Source organism: Alosa pseudoharengus, unplaced genomic scaffold (assembly GCF_046254945.1).
Source record: "Alosa pseudoharengus isolate Yale_2024_CS ecotype anadromous, Long Island Sound unplaced genomic scaffold, YU_APseudo_1.1 YU_APseudo_1.1_scf_12, whole genome shotgun sequence".
NCBI classification, from domain to species: Eukaryota; Metazoa; Chordata; class Actinopteri; order Clupeiformes; family Clupeidae; genus Alosa; species Alosa pseudoharengus.
The window spans coordinates 32,505,394-32,533,146 of record NW_027468587.1 but is presented as its reverse complement, the minus strand read 5'-3'; the positions used below and the strand labels follow the sequence as shown (position 1 = coordinate 32,533,146).

Below are 27,753 nucleotides of genomic sequence, written 5' to 3'. Positions count from 1 at the left end.
ACAGGCTGATTTGACAGGCTGCCAAAGTATCTCGCTCTTTCTCTCTCTCACTCTCTCTCTCCTACATGACAGGCACTGCAAAGGCTAACATACTAAGATTTTTTTTTATTATTTAAACTACATTACAGTGTAGAACATGAAAATATTTATGACGAACTACGAAATGCAACAGTCTGATTTTCTTCGTGAGACTTATAGCATGAATTCACTCATACGTGACATGCACCATAAAGTTCAGCTATGCAAAGGCACACATCCTAAGGATACATATATAATATAATATATAAATGTGCATTACTTCAACTACATTACGTGGATAGACACACGATCACTTACATTTCAAGGATGACATCCATGCCCTCCGCTAACTCGGAGTCCACGCTGCTCCTAGCCTGAACCACGGTCCCAAATCTCCTGGAAGTCGAAGTCCGACTCCACATCAAAAAGCTCGGCGTGAATCTCCTCCAAGGTCTTACTTCGTGGTCTTGCCATGATGCAAAAATCAATATGCTCCGAGAAATAGTCAGAAGAAGAGAAATAGCGTTCGTCAAAGCCTCAAACCTCACTACGCCATCTACGTAATCCACATGCGCTAATTGCGCATATGGACTGCACGTGGGTCATTGTCATGACGCACTATCCTTGGAAAGGCATGGTTAGACCAATCAGGGTAAATGGCACATCTATGTTTTTGTAAGAAGGCATACTATTCGTTAAGAAAGACGTCAATCACTTCTGGGAAGCCTGACGCGAACTAGAAAGTAATATTAGAGACCACGTTCGAATGTAAACAAGACACGCGTTCTCACCATAGGTGCAAGAGACCGTCATTTATCAAAACTAGTTAGTTGACAGCAAATAACAACTCTGGAATTATAAAGAGGACATCTTTAGCTTTTGATTCATGTATACCATTGTATGTAAACTTGAATTTGGTGGTTGGGAAGAGTTAGAGAAGATCTTGTTGCATTTATATAGGGTAAATGTTACTGTTCTTCACTGTAACGTGAGCAAGCAAATAAACAACCTTTTTGGACATATCAATGCAGCTGAAACAAATTATTCAGATATTTTGAAGGTAAATAATTTTATTTTGAGTTTATTTGAACTTAACTTACATCTTGAACATGTTTAAAGAGCTCCGTTTTAAAGGGAGGCTACTTCCTGTGTAAACATTAGCAACATGCTAGGCTAGGTGAATATAGTTCGTTCTAGTTAACTATTGCATTAGGGCTACCCAAAATACATATGTACATAGTTGGAATGTTAGTAACAATGACTAGTTGGTTGTTTTGGATTAATATTGATGACTGCAGGAATAAATTACAAGCTAATTTGAATATTCATAATGGGCCCACTAGGGGGCGCTTTTGCCTAATGGGGTTAATATCAAATTAATCATCAGGAATTTACTGAGTTCATAGTTTGTCATTTGTCAAATGAACTATAACAAACAATAAAGGACTTAATCACACAAAGTAGGCCTACTATTTTACTGACTATAAAAAAATAATAATTATGTAGGAAGTTTAGAAGTTTAGAACCCAGAATTGACCTACACACTACAAAAGTGCACCAAATTTAACACAAATGACTCAATACACTTGGAGGAGGTATGAGTCCTTTCTTCTCCAGATATCTTAGGATTTCGCCGTAGTATCGTTTTAGTATCGAGCATCGTGATATTTATGGCAGGTATCGTATCGAAGTCATAATTTTGGTATCGTGACAACACTACCCATGAGACAAAATTGGCCTTTGTACAGTAGGCTAAGATCGTGCATAGCCCTGACAATTTTAAACATCTCATGAGCTGACAAGCTTTCAGAAAATACATAGTTTTCATGGCTGCAACTGCATTGCCTTTGTGTTGGAGCTCAAAACCTCATATGCCCCATTCATTCGCCAATATACAAAATAGAGCCATGTATACATTTATGTCCTCCAAAGTTTGCAGGAAGGTGGGCCATGTGCTAATGTAATGTTAAATCACATGTACAAGTGACAGGCTTTTTTTTTTTAGCTCCAACATAAAGGCAAAGCAGTTTCAGCCATGCAAACCATATATTTTCTGAAAGCCTGTCACTTATACATGTGAGTTAACATACATTAACACATGGCCCACCTTCAAGCTAGCAACCACCATAGCAACCAACATGCTTACCCGAACAACCACCATAGCAACCATATTATTTTGCATAGCAACCACCATATCTACCCTAGCAACACCATAGCAACCATTCAAATTACCCTAGCAACAACCTAGCAACCACCATAATACCATAGTAACCACCATAGCAACGCCATTACTGACCTGATTAACAGTGTGGTTTTTGGCTAAAAATGTAAAAATGGCTAAATGTTAAATCGCCAAAAAAGTAGTTTTTGCCAGCACAATGCTTTGCGTTACAGCTAGAGATGAAACTTTGCACGCTCCATGTGGGTCATGTGCTGAAGGTCTGACTTGAATTTCAGCCTCGTAGCTCCATGCTACCACCCACAACTCCACCTCTGATGTGGGAGTGGTTAACTTTTTAAAAGTTTTTCCTTCACCGTTTTTTTTGTGAGTGTCTCAGAGATCCCACCTTTGGAGCAGTTGTCAGGGGCCTCAAGGCGGTGCCGTTCGTCTTGGTCCCATCCCTCTAGCACCTAGCGTTACCGCGCCAGAAGAGAGAAACCTTGTACGTTTCGAACAGTTTATCTCCTTCCGGGAATAATCCACCGACTCCAAACTGATCCTGGCTTGTTTGTGATGTCCCGTTGTTCAACATATTCGGATTTCATACTTATCGGACCAACATAAGTGAGTTTTTTTGGCTAAAAATGGCTAAACGTTAGCAATTCCACTGCTTTGTTATTTTACTATGGGGTGGTGGAGATAATCACGTACAAGAGGTTTCGGTGGGCATGGCTGTCGTTCCTTAAATTGGTGGACATCCAAGAGGTTGAAGGCTTTTGTTGTCCTCAATGCAGGCCTAATCCAAGGTTGGATTATCATCACCATGATCATCATCATCATCATCATCATCACTATTGCTATTATTATTATTATTATTATTATTAGTAGTAGTAGTAGTAGTAGTAGTAGTTATACTAGTAGCAGCATTACAATTGAACACAACTGAACATATAACAACAGGTATGTGCTCCTTGCAGGGCTGTGGTGATGGATGGGACCACACTTGGTTATCATCGCCGGTTTGCCAAGCAGCCCCAGGCTACACCGCCCACTCAGGACCAAGGGAAAGAAGGAAGATAAGTATTTTTTAACATTGTATATGTGTGCAATCCTTCAACTATTCTGGTATGTATTTACAAATGAACATCAGTCATAGTATGACGTATGTCAAGATTATATTATACAAATATAATTATACAAAATAAATGACAGTCATCAATTTTGCTTTTCATTCCAATAGTCATAGTGATCGAACTTCTGGTGGTTGCAGAGAAGGAGGCCCCATTTATTTTGCCCCTTTTGAGGAATATGGCTGAGGAGGGCCACATCATCAAGCCTGATGAACCCTACAGGGCTCTTTTCAAAGAGCTGGCTAAGGCCACGCCAGCTTGTGCTCTGTGTCATTTGGGGCCTGAGATGGACAGCATTATTAAGTGCCTCATGACAGAGGACAATGTGACAGTTGATGTCATGAAAGCACTGGCTGAGCAGTGTCCCCTCTGGTGGACCATCATCACCACCCTTGGCCACCCCCCCACCCCCACCCCCCACTTAAGGCCTTCGCTGGAAGAGGTGTTGAGGGTGGCAAAGGCTCCATTCCAGCAAGTGGCTGAAGAGGAGGACATTATGGAGCCTAATGCTGGTGATGTGGATGATGCCGTTTTCCCCTTCCTCCAATGTCAACAAAAGCAATATTCAAATTGAGGGAGTCAATTGAGATGTGAAAAACGACTGTCTGTTTAAAAATTTCCGTCCCAAAAACTGTGTGCAGCCATCAGCATTGAACATTTTTTCAATTCTGAATATGCTGTGCCCACTCAAAACTATGTTGTTAGGCGCATGGACTGATAAAGAGAATTTGGGACAGGTGTAGTGAGAGAGTAGACTGTGCAACACTGGACTGACATTGACTGACTGACTGACACTGCTGTTTAGTTTTTGTTCAGCGATGCGTTTTACAATTTGCTGCAAAGGTTGGTTTGGCTTTCTGATCTTTCTTTTCAGTTGATGCAGAAAGTTTTCGAAAGGAAAGGCAGAAATTCTCTGCAAGGGGCCAAATTTTCTGACATCGTCTGCCAGGTGGATTAAGCTATGGACATTGTACACAATGAAATCGCCATAAATCACAGAGAAGTTTTGGACAAAGACTCTGATCACCTTCTCGGCGTAATCACAGTATGTTTTTGACAGCTGTGGGCTGCATAGAATGGTTATGCCCACATGCAGAAGGAGGAAGTGATCGTACATAACATCAGGCAGTTCGTTTTTGAGAGCAATGGGACCCGTATACAAAAGAAATGTCCGAAATTCAGTTGCTTTCCAACGGTCCACCTCTGTTAGGGATCTCCCTCTTCTATTGAACTCTTTTGGCAAGCTTTTTCCAAGTTCCACTATTTTTTGTGATATTGATGTTATTGTTCGGTTGCCAATTCTTGTGGGTAGTGGGCCTCGCATCCACAACCAAATGAGCTTTCTCACTACTCCCAAACACACTAAGTGCATGTAATCGAGCACAAATTGGGAGACCATGCCAATGTTGATGTCAGTGAGGGGACTTTCACCATCCTTGTGGTGATCACTTTGTAATTTGGCCTTAAAGCTCTCGTCTGTACGTGGTGCCACCATTGTCTCAGGGAAGTTTAATCTGTTATTGCACCAAACACCCTCCTGAACACACCTCTCGCAGCCGTAATACGAATTATGATATTTTATGTTTTTGAGGAATGCTCTTGCTGGTGCATCGCATACAAAGGCCGAAATGACTATTTTGTGATTTTGTTGGTACATAACACCACTTGAGGAGATGACTGACATCTCCTCCACAAAGTCGGAGAGATACTCTGCCAAATTTGATGGTTTTTTAAACCCAGAGTATAATGCCACAACGAAGGGAATTTGGTCTGGGTCTTCTTCAATTAATGCCAATATTGGCCAGAATTGGTTATTGCTACTTTTAAAAAGTGGCATGCCATCAATATTGATTTGCAGGTGGAGTGTTTGAGCGATTGTTAGGGTGGGACTGTCCTGCATCCTCGCCAATACACCTTTAGCTATTCCAAAATAGTGCATGGAGCCCCCTGCTTTTTCTTCCACCTCTATGCTTTTAGGAGTGGACAAAAGTGTCCGACCATCTTTTGGGAGATCTGCATCGGGCAGGTGTTTGTTAAGGACAGCAAGAAGACTTGAAAGATGGCTGATTGGTGTGTTTGTTTCCACTGCCCACGCCTTTAAATCGTCACGGAATTTAATGTTGTCATATTCCTCATCAGGACTGTCAATGTCAATGTCAAAGTCCTCGTCTTGCATACAGTAATCGATATTTTGGATTTCCTCCAGACCACAGGTGGCGCTTCCCCACTAACACAAAACGTTAAGGGAACGTTCGGGAACGTTAGTGTATGGTTCCCTAAAGGGTAGTTCGAACCAAACCAAAAACTAACGGTTAGGGAACGTTACCTAAGGGTTTCTTAACGTTCCTAAACGTTAAGGGAACCAACCAACCAAAACGTTTTCCTGTGGTTGCACAGTACCTTCACACAACGTTCCCGTTTAGTTGTTATTGGTTGTTTTTGGTTGTTCTGAGTGCACCCCCACGCCAGTAGGGGGAAGACGCCTGGTCTGCATTCAGAACCGATTGCAGTTTCACGTTGGATTAAACAAACAATAATACTTCGGTAAATAAAATATAAAATATTTTTATAATAGTTTTCTGCTATCACTAGAATACATTCAGAACATGTTTCATTTGTTCCTGTAGCCTACCATTACCATTTTACATTCACACATTTTACATTATTTGCATTCGAGGCTTCTGATTAGGTGGCAATGACGTCAATGGTAATGCGTCTCTATTCATTCCAATTCCATGCCGTGTTAAATGTGTTGGCATTGTGTGATTGATTGCGCCTCTATCAGCTTTAGAAACTGGAGACAATAACAGCTATAGTCGATACTAACACAAGCTCCATTTCAGTTTTTGAAGTAAGATACAAAATGTTTGCAGTCACTTGATTTAGATCCACTCAAATGATTGGTCTTATAAAATCTAAGTAAGGTAAACATCATATCAAGATAATATTTATTTTAGGCTAATATCAATTTTACTAAATAAAAAATATATACTTTTGTGCTTTTTTTTACGTATTAGGTGAACTTTAAACAAAAATCTATCAATAGAACACTTTTCACAACTAAGAAAATTCACTTCTTTCATTTCACAATTCACTTCAGTTCAATCAGACAGGCTCTCCCTTACACGTAGGCCTACCCCCACGCCAGTAGGGGGAAGACAGCGCCTCTGCTTTCAGGTGATCGATTGAAGTCTTGTCCTGACTTCCGTAAACGGGCTCTGTTTGAATTCCGTGATTCTTGAACGCCGCTGGAAGAAGTCTTGGAATGGATTACACTCGTCTTGAATTCGATTTCACGAAAGTAAGTGAAATATGTTACAGTTTCATGATGTAGGCCTAGTGGTTGTAATGCAAGAGTTTGAGGTTTAACCTTAAGTCCTTTCACTTGTAGGGCTTTGTTATATTCCGATTCTGCCAAGTTTGTAATTTACCAGAGCACATTGCTCGTTCGTCTTTGTTTGAGCTGTTCTCAACGTGTTATGTTTTGCAGCATTGTATGTTTTGTGTCATCGTGTTAACCTGCTCGCGTTGATGTTACAAATAATAGCACTAGGCTACCGTTTCTTTTAATTAGTTTTAGTGTACAGTCAGTCCTTTTAGGCAAGTCACTCGGCAGCAGTGGTGTAGGCTAGTGGATATAGTCCTACTGTATGTAGCTGGATCTAGGCTACTGTGATGTAGGCTAGTTAGCTGTAGTGGGTAGGCTATACTGTGATCAACCCCAAATGTATCCTAGTCTATTTTAAGTGGGTATACTGAGATGGTGATGCTTTTTAAGTTGGTATAACCTACTGAACAGTCCTGCATATGTAGGCTACACTAGAGCCATAGAGATGGCTATAGATAATGTCAGAGAATGTCTAATAATCCTTAGAAGGGCTCTGATAATGTATAGGCTACAGTACACTGTCGGCGGCCATTTTGTAACACAGTTGATCGGATAGACGATTCAAGTGAATAGACCTCTGAATTTTGCCTTCAAAAAGCTGAGATCCGGTAGCCTATCTTGCAATTTTTGCTATGGGAAAATAACATGGGGAGAGAATTATTGCACTCTCCCGGGGACGAAGAAGTCTGAAATGCAGACATTTTGCTCAACACACGTTTGTCCTCTGCCTTCGAGTGGTAGGCTAACTGTGATCTTCAACAGGCCTACGTTAAGACAGCAACTTAGATTTTTGCTACCCCAGACCTAACTTGCAATGTAACTTGTCATAGGTAGTTAGGTTAAATTAACACCCTGATCTCCTTATAGGCAAAGATGGCAGTTTTGGTTCCTTTTTGTAGGCAAACTTCAGAGGTCTGTTGGGAAGCATACAGGAAGGGGCGGAATGTGTGTAGTAGGCTATACACAGCTGCCATACTGGCTTTACAAACTAAGCCCATGCATTTCTATGGATGCTGTGTCTCCCCATTAGAAATTCTCTGGGCTACAATACAAAAATCAAGTCAAAAGTTGGGCCAAATATCCAGTCAAGAAAATCTGGTTGTGTACAGATGACTGATTGCTACAATACTATCAATAATAGTTTTCTCTATATGGAAATACTGCTTTGCTCTACTACTGGCTCACAAAAACGTTGTTCTCTTAACGTAGATTCATACACCAAAGCTATGGAAAAATGTCAGCGGCTGATGGACACTTCTAGCATTGAGGCGGAAGAAGATGCGAGCGTCCACAAAAGGCAGTGCATGGTCACGTGATGGTAAGACCTCTTAAATACAGACTACATTATTTGCACAATTCAAATATTCTTTTTGCAATCAGTGCAGATTGTATGGTCTTTTATTTCAGATGAATCCGTTCCGCAAGCAAGAAAGCATTCCAGGATGGTGCGTGTGCCTGGAAGCCCTGTCTGTAAGTTAACATTTATACATGTATTATTTAAGAAAACCAGTTGAGTCATATTTCCTACCATGGAACTACTGACATTCATGTTTATTAACCTAGTGCATATCATGTTACTGTTCTGATGTATTTGTCTCTTCCTGCCTTTTATTAGGTCAGCAGATGTCACTGCCTCCACCACCTGCATGTGAGTTTTTCTTTTTAGCGATTGTTTAATGTAACAGCATAGGTTTATCTTTTGCAAATGTCATGTGCAAGAAACTTACCATAAATTAACTGACCAATATTCATATTTACTTTCTTTTTAGATGAGTCAACACCACACAGGCAACCAGCTCATTGCCCAGAGCTGGATGGGTCTATTATAACGCCTGCCACTTCATCTTGGGACCCAGTTGAAGGTACAGTGTCTTTGAATTTTCCATTTCCAAGTAAATACAATTTCATGACAAGGAACTTGAGAGTAAGTAACTTTTTTTGTTGTTGTAAACAGCACAAGTGACTCATCACACAGAGGGAGGTGGCTTGGCTGAGCTGCAGGAGAGGAGGAACAAAATGCCCTCCATCCAGGACTTGGGTGCCAGTTGAAGGTACAGCGGCTTTGAATTTTCCATTTCCAATTAAATGCAATTTCATGACAAGGGATTTGAGTGTAACTTAACTTTTTTGGTTGTAAATAGCAGAACACGTCGCACAGAGGGAGGTGACTCCTCGCACAGAGGGAGGTGACTCAGCCATCGAGATGGAAATGAGAGGTAAGAAGACTCGCTTAATTTGTTTACATATGTAATTTTATAATGTATAACAACTAACACTATCAACTTTTCCATAGCTGTGAGGACATCCATGGTCCGCATGGCACAGCGAATCGACTTGATTGAGGGCAAGATCGAGGAGGTGCTCAGCCTCTTAAGGGGCTCACAGTCACTTCCCTCTGGTCCGGTTGAAGACCTTTTGCTGTCCCCCTGCTCGACAGTCACCGAGCTGCAAGACTTGGACCAGAGTCTTGGTAACCAGGAGAGGAGGAACAAAATGGTAATTAAATGGCCATAGTCCTGCCCTTAAGATAAACACTATGTAATTGCATAAATTCAAATCATTATAACTGAACTGACTTACAATATGAGATTGTATAAGCTCTCCACTTTCTATATGTTGTTCTATATAATTTGTATTTCTATGTTTTACAGCTACTTTTCTTGGCGTCCCTTGGAGGGTTGACTCCAGGTGCTGCCATCCGTCGTATGCTACGGTGGGTGGCAACCAACAACGTTCTAAAGGAGTACAGCCTGCGGGGCAGGAAGGCCAAGAAATCCTTTCAGGACCTAACCCTCTGCAGGGTTTTAACAGGCAGGTGTTATTTTATTGTTCACATCAGTATTATGCTTAACTTGGCTTATAAGAAGTTTTAATTTGACTTAACTTTTCTCATTTGTTGATTTCTACTATAGCTGCGGCCCAGAAAAACTTCCCTGCGCTAAATGCTGCAGAGGCGGAGGACCTGATTGGGCTAGCACTGAAGTTTGCCCCACACAGACGGTAAATTGAAATTTGTTCATAACAATCAAAGGAATGGGAAAACTACTTTTTTTGTGATCAGAAAAAAAAGGGTTGTTAGTAAGGCACTTTGTCTTGTTTTTTTCAACATGTTCATTCTTAGTATGACATCAAACTTTTTTTTTTCTTTTTAGGCAAGCTGAGGACTGATCTTGTTGAGACTCGACTCGGACTTGAAGGACTGGAGCTCTATTTTTTTTTAATTATTTTTAAAGCTTTTGTATTTTTTTGTTGTTGTATTAAACCTTTTGTATTTTTCTTTAATTAAAGCTATAGTATTGTCTATCAAAGCTATAGTATTTTTTTGTATTACAGCAATTGTATTTTTTACACACAAAAACAACCACACACAGGAGCAGCTTCTTTCGCACTGTTATCACTCTGTGGATAAGTGGAGTCATCCCCACTTTGACCACACCTGCACATTACTTACTTTATCATTCCAATATACGTCTTGCACTCTACATTTGCACTATTACTTTGCACTCAACAGCCCACTCCATGTGTACTTGTATTGGTATTATGTCTTTGTATATTGTGTTGGTATCTGCCACAATGTATATTGTTGTCTATTGTACAGTGTGTCTATTTGTTGAATGTAGCACCTACCAAAGTCAAATGCCTTATGTTAATATACTTAGCTAACACTAAGTCTAATTTATATATATATATATATATATATATATATATACAGTGAGGCCTTTTATATTGTTTTTTTTGTCTTTTGATAATTTTATATTAAAGTTATAAGTTCCATCGATTTTGCCTGTTCATTCTTTCCTGCTAATATATAATAATGCATTCCTGCTCGTGCTGTTTAAAGTAATTGGTATGCAAAGGTTGCAATGTTAGGGGAGGGTTTCCTAAAGGTTGCAATATTTAGGGAAGGGAACGTTCCCTAAATGTTAGGGAACGTTATGGGAACAGTTAGGGAACGTTAGGGGAAGGTTTTTTAAAGTTTGCAACGGTTGGGGAACGTTAGGGGAAGGTTCTCTAAAGTTTGCAACCTTTAGATAACGTTAGGGGAACGTTCAGGGAACGTTTTATATAACCAAGAACTAACGTTTCCGGAACGTTCAGCAAACTTTCCATGGGAACCAAAACTTGCTCAAAAACTAACCTTAGGGTAACGTTTGGGAACCAAAAACTAACGTTTCCGAAACCAAAAACTATGGTTCCCAGAACGTTTTGGAAACCATAAATTGTTAGCTGGGTTATGTCCTCTAAACTAGAGCTAGTACTAACGTTACACCAGTCTCCTCCATCACAGCTGTCTAACGTTTCCGTCCCTGACATGTAGGAGTCGGAGCAGTCGGAGTCGTGAGTAACGCTAACTTTTTCCACATTAAGTGATTGTAGCATAGAGACAATGGCCTCTGTATTTTTTTTTGTATGCCGTCTTAAAGACCTTTTTGATAGCAATTTGTTGCTCTCTGCCATTATTGTGACAGACAATAGCGTAAAGTTTACTAGATAATTGTTAGCATCAAGCAAGCTATAGCAGCTAGCGAAATAGCTAACGTTAACGTAACCGTTTTCAGCTAACTTTAGCGAGCGAATCCGACTAACGCTAATTTACACAGTTATCGTTTTTGGTTTATGGTGTTGCGGTCTTGAAAGTGACCTTATAACCACTACTTTACCTGAATGTTGACCAAAACACCACAGTGTCTAATGTTAGACCAAAGTCTGGCGTTGGCGATCCCAGGTGAATTGAAAATCAGTTGATTTCAGTTAACTTTTATTCATACGCGCGCAGGTGTGTGTGTTACATCATAAGCACGAGAGCAACCTATCGTAACTCCTCCTATTACCGTCGGTCCCGTATTTCCGCCGTCTTGCGTGTATGTGTCACTTAATATCCATTTCTATACAAACCAAGACAGCGGACTCCTAAAGAAACGCAACCACCCACACCATAGGTGTATCTAAATTAGCTATGTACCAAAAATGACATTTTACCGTGACTCGAAGAGCTGTAAACAGTGTTGTAAGGCTGCGTGTACACAACCGCTTGGAGCTCCAGTGGAATTTTAATTTCACGACGAGAATTCTCGGTCTAACCGTCCATGTGCCGTTGAAACGGTGTAAATAGGCGACCCATCAGGCAAGCACTATAACTCCGAGCGTGGTAAACAAAATCGGATATTTCAGGCAGTAAATGCTCCCGTTTAGAACCAAACCAGATTTTGTTCAAATCTACAAACCTATGGCTACTGAAAAATGTAAGGTTCATTTAGTAAATGTTATTTTGAAGTGTTGAAAAACATCGTTGTTTTAGAATTTCTGAACAAAAGTGGTGATAATTGGGGGTGTTACGATATATGTTCTATATTGTTGATGAACACAGTGGACCTTTTAACCTGTAATGTGTAGTGTAGCCTACAGTTTTTTTCTCCTACTCTCTCTGTGTTTGTGTGTGCTTTCAGACTCTGGAAAAATGTACTTATGAGGGCTTTATTTCCTTGAAGGTAACTATATTACACCCCCAGACACACACACATCAGTAGTCCTATGAGCTATGAGATGTCAGATTGTGTGTGTTGACACTGGAGGCACACTCACCTGTCTTATGTTCTTCAATGGAGGCTGAGGATGATGAAGACACTGTCTGTATGCTTGGAGTTGTGAGGGGAATTCTTGTAAACATGCACTACCAAAGTTTTAGCCTGATGAGCCAGACCTCACATCTTGATGTAGGACCATTCGCAGTGCTCAGTCCAAGGGGCGGGATAAACGGTTGTCTTTCAAATTCCCTCTGCACGCAATAGGATAGTGCTACAACCATGCATTTTCCCACCAGCGGAGCTAGTTGTTCAAACTTTTGCCAATTTAAACAAAGCTTAACTCGTGTCACGCTGTTCGCCAGCAGCAGCATCCATCTTCTTTGTTTTCAAGTAGCAGGGAATTCACGCAGAACATTCGCAACTATGCCATCATTATGTTAAGTCCGCTTACTGATTCTATACACAATGTGATTGGCCTGACTGAAGTTGAATTTTTCCAACTTGCAAGCCAACGGAGAGTTGCTAGACTACCCTGGCAGCAAATTACATCACCTTGGCCGCTAGGGTGCGTCTAGATTTCTAGGCTACCAAAGTTTGGAATCACTTAGAAATTTCCATTCCACTTTATTATAGACAAAGTACCAGCTGAGATCAATTACATTGTTTTTTTGTTTTTTTTAATCAGTGCAGCAGTTTTCAGGTTACACAGTATGCGCTTACATAATTGCAAAAGTGTTCTCTACTGTTGTAGAAAGAAATGTCTGATCTCTAATGCAATATTTACATTGCCCATTATCAGCAACCATTCATCCAATGTTCCAAAGGCACATTCTGTTAACTAATATGATATAATTTCTCTGTTTCAGTAGCATCTGTTTCCTGTTACCAGCGTAACACAACACAGAGACTGTTTTTCTGCCATGTATTCAGGGCACAGGCAGCTAGCGGATAGTGAGGCGATGTTTGCTGTATGTGACAAAGATGTTTTAGCTTAGAAACTGCGTGACATGTCAACAACGTTTGTATTTACTTGTCACAGCCTGGCATACTGTGTTCATTATTCCATACATCTGATGTGTAGGCTAACTGCTGAACTATGATGTCCGACAAGGGACCAGGGCTATAGGCTACAGTCAGGGCTACCCTGCTGAAAAAAACAGCCTGACCAGCTTAAGGTGGTTTGCTGGTTGACCAGCTTGTTTGACCACCCTATGATGGTTGACCTGCTAGACCAGCAAAACTCATGCGACAACATAGCTTCGGCTGGTTTACCCAGCTTGCGATGGTAATTCAGCTGGTTTTGCTTGTCGTATCATCTCAAGTCATTTTAGCTGGTGTTGCCAGTCTACATTGCTGATTTATCTGGCCATGCCAGGTTATGTTGGTCATTCTAGTAAACCAGTTTGACCGTCTTACACACACAGTATACACTTACATAATTGCAAAACTGTTCTCTACTGTTGTAGAAAGAAATGGCTTATTTTTAATGCAATATCTACATTGCCCATTATCAGCAACCATTTATCCAATGTTCTAAAGGCACACTCTGTTTACTAATCTAATATCATTTCTCTGTTTCAGAAGCATCCATTTCCTGTTGTTACCAGCGCCATGCCATGTATGTCGCTCTGCATTATCCACATGTACACTGACCAATCACTGACTTGTTTCTTGCTGGGCATTTTTTATAACAGTGATAAACATTAAAAACATGAAAAGCATGAATATTTCTTTCAAACAACACAACTTGTGGTGAAGTCAGAGTATGCTTCCAATCAATCATTACACAACAGTGAAAAAAGTTCAAAATATAGTTTTCAATATAGATCGACAGATAGATACTTTATTGATCCCCAAGGGGAAATTACATTCAATAAGAACCTAGACAAGATAAATTCATATATTGAAATTGGTCAATTGTTATTTCCATTGAATATTTTTATTTAAGTACACCAAGTAAGTACAGAAACCACTGTAAATGTGCCTATTTGATCCATGCTTGCAAATACACACACCTTCAGCTGTGTTGCTGTGTGTGTGTTAGAGGGTGATTGACTAAATAGCACCACTGTACATTGTAAAATGAGTGTGACAAACATGTAATGCAACTTTTTTGTTTGTTTTTAAAATCCATGCTATCTATTTCTCTGTCTAATGTATTTTTTTTTTCTATCTGGTCCATTCAGGTGCTCTCTGCAGCTCAGAATGAGATTGGCTGGGACTTAATGGCACGCTACTGGGAAAGTGATTACTCACTTATGAGTGAAATAGTGATCTCGTATACTGTGCCAGTATTAAATAAATGATGGGCTTGTAAACATTGGGTTTGTGTCATGGTTTTCAGCAACAAACATACTTTACATGAAACTGTAAGATGACATTCACTTAAATTGTGAGTTATTAGGGGGAAGGCTGAAATCATTTGACAAATTAACTTTGTCTAATACAAAGATTTACTTGTTTGTATTAGGTGTAATTGCAGTGGCACATTATGATACACATTTAAATAATGCCCAGTCATTTTCTATCAGAAAAACTTTATTGGACCATGGCAGTCATATTTTATGGTGAGGTCACGGGCAACTCCAACTGAAATATCTGATGTTACATGATTAGTGCTTGGATCTCATCTAGCCTATAACCAGAAAGTTGGACATCAGTTCCACCATGAATAGCCTAACTGCTTAACAGTTATACCCATTAGAGTGGAACTTCTAATGAGTGAGCTATAGTATACTTTTTGTTGGAGTTGCGATAGCTTGACCTATTTGGGAAATGCACTCTTTTTCAGTGACTTCTGTGGGTATACTTAGTTACTTATTGGTCATAGGAATAAGTTGGCTACTGCTTTTCTTGATTGCATGTGGGAAAACAAATATCCTAGTCTTACAAACAGAAGCAGGTATGTATAATCTACACACCTATGGCTGAAAAAGTTAAGGTTCATTTAGCAAATGTTATTTTGTAGTATTAAAAAAGATTGTTTTATAATTTATCACGTAATTAGCACGTTTAAGATAATCACTGCAGTTGCAAACAGCCGGTCGGTGGACTGCCGTTGGCGTGACTGTGTTTCAACGTTGTAAATCCTCTTGTTTTAAGAGGCTGCGAGCGGTCTTACAAACTTATAAAATTATCTCACAAATGCAATAAATAATAATAATAAAACCCGAAATCTATGAAGGTATATTGGGTGCAAAAGTGGCGAGCACATTTAACTGCAGATTTTGCATGTGCACACTAAAGTCGTGAATGTGTAACAGTAAAGTTGTAGTTGTACATATTTTTTTATATCTTGTTAACACAAAATAGGGGCTACGGGTTCACAAATCCTTATTACAGGTACACAAATCCTATCCTGTGAGTCACAAATTTCAAGAGTCATGCACTCGACACTTTTGCTCCAAACGTTGCAGCGCAGTTGGTGCGAAACACATTTGCACATCCGTGTTTCATAATCTGAGAACATGCACAACATTCGTGCATTTGTAAACCCAAATGTGAACTAATGCATCCGAAGTTGTGCATCTGTGAAATAATTTCTCATTAATAAAATTCTACAGATCGCTTTGATTTTCTTGCACGACTACAAGTCAATTGATACAAGTGCTCGAATCTGCTTCTACGAGTGACGAGTGACTTTTGCTCCTGGCTAGGTGATATAATAGGAGCAAAAAGATTTGTATGTGTGCACGTCGAGCGAATCGATCGAGAAAACAAGGCTGCCGGATCTGGATCCAGGACCGCGCTCAGACTACCATTGCCTGCTCATAAGGTAAGTAACATGATAATAATATGAAGAAAGTTATCTTGTTTGTTGGTTTACATTATCATGACAGCTATGTTTAGCTTAGCTTACCTGCTTGCTAAATCCTCCAGTGCCAGATCAAGCTAGCTAGCTATCGCTAGATAAATAACTAGTTTAGAAGTACAGAAATATAACACTGCCCGTCCAAAATCGTTAGGACACATAATCTGACACAATCGTTCAATTTTCGAACACACCGCAAAAAACATTTTTTCCTCGCTTTGTGCAAAGAAAAACTATAAATCGTGTGTCCTTCATTGATAAGGAAACATGCTGAGGTTACTTACTTTATGAGCAGGCAATGTTAATCTGAGCGCGATCCAGGATCCAGATCCGGCCGCCTTGTTTTCTCGATCGACTGCTCGACGTGCACACATACAAATCTTTTTGCTCTTATTATATCACCTAGCCAGGAGCAAAAGTCACTCGTCACTCGTAGAAGCAGATTCGAGCACTTGTATCAATTGACTTGTAGTCGTGCAAGAAAATCAAAGCGATCTGTAGAATTTTATTAATGAGAAATTATTTCACAGATGCACAACTTCGGATACATTAGTTCACATTTGGGTTTACAAATGCACGAATGTTGTGCATGTTCTCAGATTATGAAACACGGATGTGCAAATGTGTTTCGCACCAACTGCGCTGCAACGTTTGGAGCAAAAGTGTCGAGTGCATGACTCTTGAAATTTGTGACTCACAGGATAGGATTTGTGTACCTGTAAAAAGGATTTGTGAACCCGTAGCCCCTATTTTGTGTTAACAAGATATAAAAAAATATGTACAAATTCAACTTTACTGTTACACATTTACAACTTTAGTGTGCACATGCAAAATCTGCAGTTAAATGTGCTCGCCACTTTTGCACCCAATATACCTTCATAGAAATCTTGCGTTGTTGACATTCGCTGCAGTTGCAGCCAGTCGGTGGACTGCCGTTGGCGTGACTGTGTTTCAACGTTGTAGATCCTCTAAATATTTTTGTTTGACGCAGCTTGTCGCAGAACAATCCAACATTCTATAAACCATTCTATATACAATTGCTTGAGGCGCTGCGGTTGTTGTGACATTGTTTCAACGTTGAAATTCCACCTCCGACACTGCCAACCAATGGCAACGTTGTGACAACGTGTGCTTGCTATCTGGGTATCTATGTATCTTATCTAATTTTAATTATGGTAGCCATAGTACATGTGAGACTACAACAATAATAATGAATGTAGTAATACAAACTAAAATGAGTAAATGAATGAATGCCTTTATTGTTATTGCATTGGGTGTTTGTGGTGCTGCTCCTGCCACTGACACAGCTGCCGCTGGTACTGCTACTGTTGCTGGTGGTGCCTCAACAAACTGCTGCACATTCTCTGACTAAGGGAAAAGCGCATCGTTGTTAGATATGTATGTACAAATGTTTTTAAACACAATGGTTGCACTTGAAACCATTCATCCTTCTCTTTTTAAGTATTTTCTGTGTTTTTAAGGAATGAAGCAAAACTACAGCAATTTAGACAGCTTGATACAATTGTACATATATACCTGGAGATTGAAATCTGCATTAAAGGCTGTGATGCTGCTGCTGGTGCCCAGCGTCCTTACCTCATGGGGTGGGGTGGGGTGGGGTGGGGGTTGGAGGGGGTGAGAGGCGCAGCAGGTGTTTCTGCTGCTGCTGGTGTTGCTGGTGCTGGTGCTGGTGATGGGGGTGATGGTGGTGCCTCAACAGACTGCTGCAGCTCAACAGATTAAAGGAAAAGCGCATTATTGTTAGATATGTATGTACAAATCTGTTTTAGTCTGTAAAACACACTGGTATGCAAAAGGTTTTAGACAGGTTCATACAATTGTATATATACCTGGAGATTGTAATATGCATTGTATGAGCGTACCACCTGCCTCAGCTTTTCAGCAGTGAAAGCTTTACGCCCTTCACCTTTTCCTTTAAAAAATGCATCAAAGTGTATCAAAATGACCATAGTGAGGAACAAAGTTAAAGTCAAATCATGTTGCTACAGCTGTGTGCATGCAGTTGAAACAGTAATAGCTGGTTATTCAATATTAACGTACCGTCACTGACTGAGGCAAAGGGCCACCAAGGCGGCCTGTGTTGTGGCAGATATTCAGGCCGAGACAAACCCTGATTCAGTGCTGAGATAGAAGGGTGTTAAAGTGTAATCAGATTCAGTAGTCTGCATCATTTTGATCTTTAAATAAGGAAATTGAAAACATAGAATGCCAGTCATACCATGTTCTTTTATCAGACGGCCAATTGCCATCCGGCAATGTGTGCCACTGATATCAGGGTCAACGTATGGCCTCTCACCCCCAAAGCATCTGTAAGACAGTACGCTCAGTGTCATTAAAAACAAATGTTAAGGTTCCTTTTCTGAACTTCAAGAAAGAATTGACACAAAAACAAACCTTAACACCACTTTCATTTATACATACCACTTGACACACCCCTATTAGTGTACATGTTCAGCAGCTCAGCCTTCCTGTCATTGGTCCAAAAGGCCTCAAGATACTTTGGCCCTAAATGAACCGTAACCGAAACCCCCCCCCCCTGAAAATCCATTATCAATTAGGTTTGTGTTGCCATGTTAATATAATTTTTATCAAAACTCAGGGCCAGATTGTGACCATACTAAAAGAATTGTTCTTCCATTGAATGTCATCTTCGATAGATATAATCTAGAGGCGATTGCTCTAAGACTACAGGGGAAGCGCAGCCTCCTCTAAAATATTACGGGAAATCGCATCAAATAACACTATTACATTAGCTTCTAGCCTACTATATTCCAACTAGAACATGCTGAAAAATTGTTCATCTTCATGGCTAGTTTGTTCAGCAGTAAGGTTTTGCCGGTCATTTATCGTGATTTCGCACCCGTAATACATTGCTGTGACGACACGATCCATCAAAAAACCATGGAAAAAACCCACAGACGCTCGGCTTCACTGGACTTTCAATGGCACTACAGAGTGGGCTGATCTCAGTGCAGAAAAGCTACACGTTTATTGGACAAGCGCCACAAAATCGTCATTTCCAGGGAAGCCCGGCGTCTCTGGGAGTGAATGGGACAGTGGGATGGCCCGGACGCCGAGCTTCTGTATGATGATTGGAGGAACCGTCATAGAGGCTGGACAACGTTAGGTAGCGTGCTATGTAACGGTGTAGGCTACATTATGCCATGTCTGCCATGCCAACTCTAGCCTACTGTTTGGCCTATTCTGGGTTTTGGGATAATTTTTGCCCTCAAAGAACAATATAGCACCTTAATAATATTAATTTAATAATTGACCATTTTTATCAGAGCTTCCCCTGTTCCAAATAGCAGCAATTGCCACTGATATTCTAATCATTGAAATGTTGTTGAATAAATATTACATATACCTGTGAAATTGAAGGTGGGTGACTCACTGCTGAAGTCAAACCATACGGCAAAAGCCAGGGGTGCTCCAGCCTCACCACTGCACCGATTCTTCATCTGAAAACAATATAAAAAAGATTATACTTTCCCTCTCTTTTAAAAGCAGCCTCCCTCCCTTTCTTTCTTCACTGTACCCAATATTAGCGGGTGCACATCTTTACCGTCTAGCTCTCCAAAGTCACCAACTTTAACATTACAGCTACACTGTCAGGCTAAAAAATACCCTGCCACTGATTGAACTCCACGAGGCCCGGCTGGCCCTCCTTCTCTTTTGCACCACCGTCCTCTGTCTCTTCAAACCTTTAATTATGAAGAAAATGATGAGCATTTAACATGAATTGAGACATGTCCCACTGTATATATTCTGAAAGCCTGACCTACTTTCCTGCAGACTTTGGAGGACATAAATCTATACATGGCTCTATTTTGCATATTGGCGAACGAGGTACACATATGATACGTTTCGAGCTCCGACTCAAAGGCAAAGCAGTTTCAGTCATGCAAACCATATCCATAACCATACCTACCATAACCATACCTACCGTAGATAGCCTAAATGATATATTTTTTGAACGCCTGTAGCGTGGAGATGTGATTTAAGCTATAATAAGTTATATTCCTCCCTTCTGTGTGATTAATAAAACCATATGCCAGGATGACATCACTGTTCAGAGTGACGTGACGAGCGCAGGTAGTTTTTAGTGCTTAATAAAACCATATGCCAGAATGAGATCAAGCAAACATAAGGGTGGAATATACTGTAGGTTAGACATGTCTCACCTTGACGAGGCAAAGGAGCAGCACTGCACGAGAGATCCCTCTTGAACTTCTGCAGGATGTAAAGGTAAAACTGTTATGCAAAATATATGCTGGTGGTATTGCTAGGGTAGATATGGTGGTTGCTATGCAGTTGCTATGGTGGTTGTTAGGGTAAGCATGTTGGTTGCTATGGTGGTTGCTAGCTTGACATTATTCAAGTGGTTGCTAGGGTAATTAAGATGTTCGAAACGTACAAGGTTTCTCTCTTCTGGCGCGGTAACGCTAGGTGCTAGAGGGATGGGACCAAGACAAACGGCACAGCCTTGAGGCCCCTGACAAATGTTCCAAAGGTGGGATCTCTGAGACACCCACAAAAAAAAACTGTGAAGGAAAAACATAAAAAATGTTGACCACTCCCACTTCAGAGGTGGAGTTTTGGGTGGTAGCATGGAGCTACGAGGCTGAACTTCAAGTCAGACCTTCTGCACATGACCCACATGGAGTGTGCAAAGTTCCATCCCTCTAGCTGTAACGCAAAGCATTGTGTCTGCAAAAAAAACTTTTTTAACTATTTAACATTTAGCCATTTTTCAATTTTTAGCCAAAAAACACACATATGTTGGTCAGGTCAGTAATGGCGTTGCTATGGTGGTTACTATGGTCATATTATGGTTGTTGCTAGGGTAATTTGAATGGTTGCTATGGTGTTGCTAGGGTAGATATGGTGGTTGCTATGCAAAATAACATGGTTGCTATGGTGGTTGTTAGGGTAAGCATGTTGGTTGCTATGGTGGTTGCTAGCTTGACATTATTCAAGTGGTTGCTAGGGTAATTAAGATGGTTGCTAGGGTGTTGCTAGGGTAATTAAGGTGGTTGCTTGGGTGTTGCTAGGGTACATATGGTGGTTGCTATGCAAAATAACAAAGCAGTGGAATTGCTAAAGTTTAGCCATTTTTACATTTTTAGCCAAAAAAACTCACTTATGTTGGTCCGATAAGTATAAAATCAGAATATGTTGAACAACGGGACATCACAAACAAGCCAGGATCAGTTTGGAGTCGGTGGATTATTCCCGGAAGGAGATAAACTGTTCGAAACGTACAAGGTTTCTCTCTTCTGGCGCGGTAACGCTAGGTGCTAGAGGGATGGGACCAAGACGAACGGCACCGCCTTGAGGCCCCTGACAACTGCTCCAAAGGTGGGATCTCTGAGACACTCACAAAAAAAACGGTGAAGGAAAAACTTTAAAAAAGTTGACCACTCCCACTTCAGAGGTGGAGTTGTGGGTGGTAGGGTGAAATTCAAGTCAGACCTTCAGCACATGACCCACATGGAGCGTGCAAAGTTTCATCTCTCTAGCTGTAACGCAAAGCATTGTGCTGGCAAAAACTACTTTTTTGGCGATTTAACATTTAGCCATTTTTACATTTTTAGCATATGTTGGTGTTTAGCACATATGTTGGTCAGGTCAGTAATGGCGTTGCTATGGTGGTTACTATGGTCATATTGTGGTGGTTGCTAGGTTGTTGCTAGGGTAATTTGAATGGTTGCTATGGTGTTGCTAGGGTAGATATGGTGGTTGCTATGCAAAATAACATGGTTGCTATGGTGGTTGTTAGGGTAAGCATGTTGGTTGCTATGGTGGTTGCTAGCTTGAAGGTGGGCCATGTGTTAATGTATGTTAACTCACATGTATAAGTGACAGGCTTTCAGAAAATATATGGTTTGCATGGCTGAAACTGCTTTGCCTTTATGTTGGAGCTAAAAAAAAAGCCTGTCACTTGTACATGTGAGTTAACATGCATTAGGACATGGTCCACCTTCCTGCAAACTTTGGAGGACATAAATGTATACATGGCTCTATTTTGCATATTGGCGAATGAATGGGGCATATGATAGGTTTTGAGCTCCAACACAAAGGCAAAGCAGTTGCAGCCATGAAAACTATGTATTTTCTGAAAGCTTGTCAGCTCATGAGAATACTTGAGATGTTTAAAATTGTCAGGGCTATGCACGATCTTAGCCTACTGTACAAAGGCCAATTTTGTCTCGTGGGTCTAATTTCTCATGGACATTCACTACAATTTCCAAGTAGCTTTCCCAACACTGATGTTATGGTATCAATCTGAAAGGTAAAACCATCAAATTTTACTCAAGGGCCTTGCCTAGCCTGGATTTGCCTAGCCTAGATTTTATTCACGCTGCTAGGCAGCCTGGATTCCATGGACCCAATTGTCACCTCAACGAAGGAACCAATCACAGAACGGAGGGGGGACAGCAAGAAGATGACGACACACCGAAGCTGTTATGAGATGTACAATTGTATCAGCTGTACAATTGGTTAGAATATGGGCCTATGTACGCCATATGATAGGAAGGTGTGACATGTCTTAATTCATATTAATTGACATCTACAGGATAGGTGTAACAGCGTTGATTCCTCCGAGAGAGAGTGTGTGTGTGTGTGTGTGTGTGTGGAGAGTGTGTGTCTAATACTGTACATACCGATTGGCTCTGTATTCTCAAGTCCATGCAGGTCCTTCCCAGTTGAAAATGAAGAGGCCACATTATCTGAAGGAGATCAATATAGGAACCTTGCTTTAAATCCCCATCCAAGAGCAATTACTACAGTTAGTGTTCTTTTTTCAATAACAGTCAACAACAACCATCAGCCCACCAAAACAACACACAACAACAATTGCACACACAACACATACTCCACAGAACAACAACAACAATAGACAGCCACAGCAGGACAACACAAGCGGAACATAACATAATTCTGTGATGTTGTAATACCTCTATAATATTCTATAGACGCTATAGTATTTCTATAGTAGTCTTATAGTACGTAGACCTATATAGTATGTCCTAAAATACTATAGTATTCCTATAAGATTCCTTTAATATTTTGTCCCAAAATAGGCCTACTATAAGATTCCTATAGTACTTTTTTCGTAAGGGAGGTAACCGTGCAGCAGGATTGTAAACCCATCAGCTTAACATTAGAGTTTGCACAAAGATTGTAATGAAACCACAGTATACTGACACATCGATTGGAAATCGGAGCTACCACGTTTGTTAAAGTGATGTTATAGTTTGTTAGCTTTGTCCATGTACATTTCAATAATCCATCGCTGGTTTGGACCGTTGTCTTAGCAAAGCAAAAGTCACGACACAGGACCGATCATCAAAGCTAACAAAATATTGTTTGTTAAAAGGTACAACACGTTCCTGCTGTTTTTAAAAACATTCCGCGAAACGTTTCCTGTTCGGACGTCGATTACGTGCATCATCATCAGACGAGACGGTTGCGTATACCATGTGACTGCAGCCCACCAATCTCACTGGGGCCCTCTAACGGGGCCGGTTAGTCGATTTCGACTCCAAACATACCTCCCCGGCAATACTACATTTCATTAACTTGTCAGATATAAGAATGAATCAATATTTAATGAAAAGTGGGTAAACAACAACATTATTTTTACTTCTCAATTAATCAATGTAAATGGCCAATATCTGACTTACAATGATTTTCTAATTTGCTATCCCAATACATCCCAGAGAATAGGCCTACAGTATAGTCTTTGCTGCACTGCCCATAGACTGTATATATAGAACATATGAAGCCCAAGCCTTTGCATGGAATCATTGCATCAATATCAACAAATCAGGATGTAGGCTATGAATCTGATTGAATTTATTATTGGCCATCCCCAAAATGCACCAGGGCCAAGGGGCCCGAAAGTTAATAATCTGTCCATGGGACTAAGCCGTATACTCACTTAAAAAGCAACAATATTGTAGCCTACCCACTTAAAATACGCAAGGATATGTATCAATACCTTTGTGTCAAATTGTTGACATGAGATATTTTCCACAAACAAGATGAAACAGTAATCTCAGCGCTGCATATGGGGCAAAAACTATCATTCATAAACAGTCTTCACCCACCCTCCTTATTGGCCTGAGCACTACTAGGGCTGCGTGACGTTGGATTTACATTTCTGCCGTTTATAGTTCACTGAAATTAGCCACGGTAGGACTATGATTTTCATTGTTTTAACCACATCACCTGTCTATCTTACTATATCATATAATTAACCAACACTTGACTTGTCGACTGCAGTGGCATTTTCTCCCTCCTCTTCATTTTGCGTTTGTCCTGTCTTTCTATTTCGGGGAATAGGCTATCCTTCTAAACATCACCATGAGAGTGCTAAGAGATGAAGCTATCGAATGCTTGGTAGACATCACGAAATACTGAGGGGTGGATAAACAACTTAGAGTGCATAGCATTGCGCTGATAAATAAAAAGTCGCCTTTGAGGCGAAATCTATAGCTCTGCATTTGTAATACAAACTAATCCTAGATCTCTGTGTGTGCGCTTATGCAAATAATGATGTGGCTTACACAATATATCCTGGCGCAGTATAAAAACATTACATTACATTACATTATATTTAGCAGACACTTCTTGACATAGTGCCATGGGTCATTCAACAGTTAGGCCACAATGTTATAGGAAGAAAGGTGTAGGGCCTATGTTATTTGAGAAGAAAAGGGAGAGGTGTCATTTTGATTCAATGTTAAACTGAACATCAATAGCCTTTCACCAAACTATAGACTTCATTTTCAATAACACTAGTCGAAGGTAATTAGAAGTCGTTCTGTGCATAAGTCTGTGAACTGTGAATGTAGACTAGGTGGCCAGGTTTAAATGGACCTACAAACTAAAGTGCTTTGTTATATCATTCCAAAGCAATATCCAGTCTACCCCTTCATATTGTGTTGATGTAGCGTAGTTCATTGTAAAAACACAACATTTGTTTGTGATGAATGTCCACAGCAGTTAGGCATGGTAGTAATGGGCAGCTGATTATAAAGAGGGTGTATTTAAAACAACAGAGTATGAAGAAGTATAAGAAGTACTTGAACACTTGAACTAACAGTGCGCATTTATGAAAGTGAATTTATTCATTTAAATCTGATCTGAACTTTTATCTAGGCTAGCTCTTGTAAGTAAGTAAAGTAGGTAACATTTATTTTTATAGCACATTTATACACAGTTTACGCTGACTAAAGTGCTGAAGTATGAACTTGCACAACACTGCCTACAGAGCATACCTTAAATTGTCAGTGGTCAAATGTGCCTTCCTGACACATTTGTCTAAGTCTACTTTTTTGGCTGGCTGTGAAATTACTGCTCAGAGTTTCTAATATTCATTTCTGTACACTTTTTTATTGTCACTTACTGTCAAGTTTCTTGTAAATTTAAAGGCATTTATCATACCATTTATTTGGCTTTTTTTATCCTGTTAACAATAGGCTACATTGTTTTACACCTGTCAAATCATAGTCATGTGATGGGAACATATGCACCCATATGAGCAGCTAAACCCAAAAAAGCAGCTAAACATTTTTTTACCTGGCTAAACAGCAATGATTTACCTTATGACTGATTAGTGTACCTTAAGATTGTAGTACAATGTAATCAAGTAATAACTACAACACATTGGGCTTGACAAAAAATTTGGCAATACTGATGGCACCCTGCATTCTGCTGTTCTGTCTCTTCAGCAGAGTGTGCTGTGAATGCTCTGAGAATATACTGTATCTTAATTTGATAAGGCTAGAAAAAATGGGGAAAGAAAAAATAATGAATGCAAAATAGATAGCCACATGTAAATAGGGATTGAGTAAGAGAAAGACACAAAAAAATAAATAGAGAGTGAAGTTAGATATTAAGATTAGGAAGAAGGAAATTAAGAGACTGGGCATCTTATATACATTTATATTTAGTAACTGCATGCAGTCTACATACAGTGCTTCCCATTGGCTGGGCACCTCAGTGTCTTTTGGCCTGCCCACTTTTTATTTGTTTCAGCAATTGTGCCATAACATACAGTAGACTGAATGTCAGCACAACCCAACCCAATCCAAAGACAAATTAGAGTCCACATTCAACATGCAAATCTTATTTTTGTCGTTGGCACAAAGAAGAGATGGAAGTGGTTTACGGTGGTTAAGGCAAATATAGCAAGTGTGCCTGCCTATCTAAGAAGGTTGAAATGAAATTATGCAAGTGGTAATATTTGTATAAATTAACTTTTTAATGCCAACATAATAAATAGTGAAGTAAGGATTGTTTATATGTGGGCATTGAGTATTTTTCCACGAAACATGGAAATGCCCATTAAGTACCATTGTGGGCTTTTTACAAAGGACCCATAATCAGTCTGAAAAAGAAGAATGTGTGGGGCCCCTGGCACCTGTGATGTGAGACTCTTTTCAAGTGCTTCAGCCCATTTTGTGGCTCAAACCGTGACACCATCATGTCTCCATGCTGGTGCATCATGGGCTTCGGTGCTGACTGGACTTATTTGCAGAGTAATATGGGAAACATGCAGATTCTTACACTGTATCAACTCAGGAGGATTATTTAATCTAATGAGCAAGTGTTACCAGACCTACTGCAGCAGAGATGTGTTGATCTTGGATCTTTGTTGATCTTCTTTTCAACATAATCTTCATCGCCACACCTCCCACCTATCATGGATATGAAAATATTGCTCACATTGGGTAGAGCAGTGTCCACTTTCCTTGCTGGTGACTAATATGCAAAGGTTCTGGCTGACTGGTAGATTTGTTAGGAGATTAATGAGACATTGAACAAATTGATGCAAATCGATGCAGTTCACCCAGAAATACTCAGGAAGACATTACTGAAGTTAACAAATATTTTAATCTATCAAAGGATTTACAAAAGACATAAGCAAATGAATGAATACCAAATGAATAAATACAATAAGCAACAATGAGAGTCTTTGCATAGGCCCCATCCTAGGTCCAGGTCACTGAGCGTGCAGACCCTGGCAGATCCTGCCTGAACGAGACGGCAGGGGCGGAGCCTACCCCCTGGACGGCTGGACAAGGGCCAACCTGATGGTGGTTAGGGAGGGAGGGGGGCAACATTGAAAATCAGCAACCGGAAGGCAACAGGGCAGGTGCATGAGCAGAGTCATTATTAAGGCCAATGTAGACTGGTGATTGGTCAGCAGAGTCATTATTGTTTATTTTTTTTTGTATTTTTTTGGGGCTTTTTATGCCTTTAATTAGATAGGATAGTGGAGATTGACAGGAAGTGAGTGGGAGAGAGAGTCGGGGTGGGATCCGGAAAGGACCACGGGGCGGGAATCGAACCCGGGTCGCCGGCGTACGGTGCAGGTGCCCCAGCCAGTTGCGCCACTGCTGGGGCCTGCAGAGTCATTATTAAGGCCAATGTAGACTGGTGATTGGTCAGGAGTAATGAATGAATGAGTGACGATGAGTGAAGTATTTCTGGCAGAACTACGCTGGCACTTGCATGGGGAAGCCAGAGACACATGAGGCTTGTAACTCATGAGACGTTCAGAAAGTCCTCTGTCAGCAGCTCATCAGTGAAGGGACAATGCAGCTGGCCACCCTCTCCATCCTTCTGTTCTCTCTCTCCAACCCTCCTCTCTTGGACTACCTTTCCCAGGCGTCTGAGTTCAG

General features: G+C 40.4%; 2 long non-coding RNA genes across 6 annotated transcripts; one reads left to right on the top strand and one right to left on the bottom strand.

The window, feature by feature from the left end:
* Positions 1-10,935: 10,935 nt before the first annotated feature.
* LOC143118476 (uncharacterized) lies at positions 10,936-14,540 on the top strand. 2 transcript variants are annotated; one of them, XR_012986157.1, is made up of 3 exons: positions 10,936-12,186; positions 13,804-13,840; positions 14,409-14,540. It is a non-coding gene; the product is annotated as an uncharacterized LOC143118476 (long non-coding RNA). The 2 variants fall into 2 exon arrangements; XR_012986156.1 differs by lacking the exon at positions 10,936-12,186 and having other exon boundaries at positions 13,541-13,840.
* A 3,124-nt stretch (positions 14,541-17,664) lies between these two features.
* Positions 17,665-23,587, bottom strand: LOC143119407 (uncharacterized). Of its 4 annotated transcripts, XR_012986293.1 has the most exons (9): positions 23,338-23,587; positions 22,723-22,788; positions 20,239-20,287; positions 19,422-19,515; positions 18,476-18,559; positions 18,273-18,361; positions 18,095-18,175; positions 17,884-17,966; positions 17,665-17,763 (listed from the first exon to the last, which is right to left on the bottom strand). It is a non-coding gene; the product is annotated as an uncharacterized LOC143119407 (long non-coding RNA). The 4 variants fall into 4 exon arrangements; XR_012986290.1 differs by lacking the exon at positions 18,476-18,559; XR_012986291.1 differs by lacking the exons at positions 18,476-18,559; positions 23,338-23,587 and adding an exon at positions 23,267-23,312.
* Positions 23,588-27,753: the final 4,166 nt, after the last annotated feature.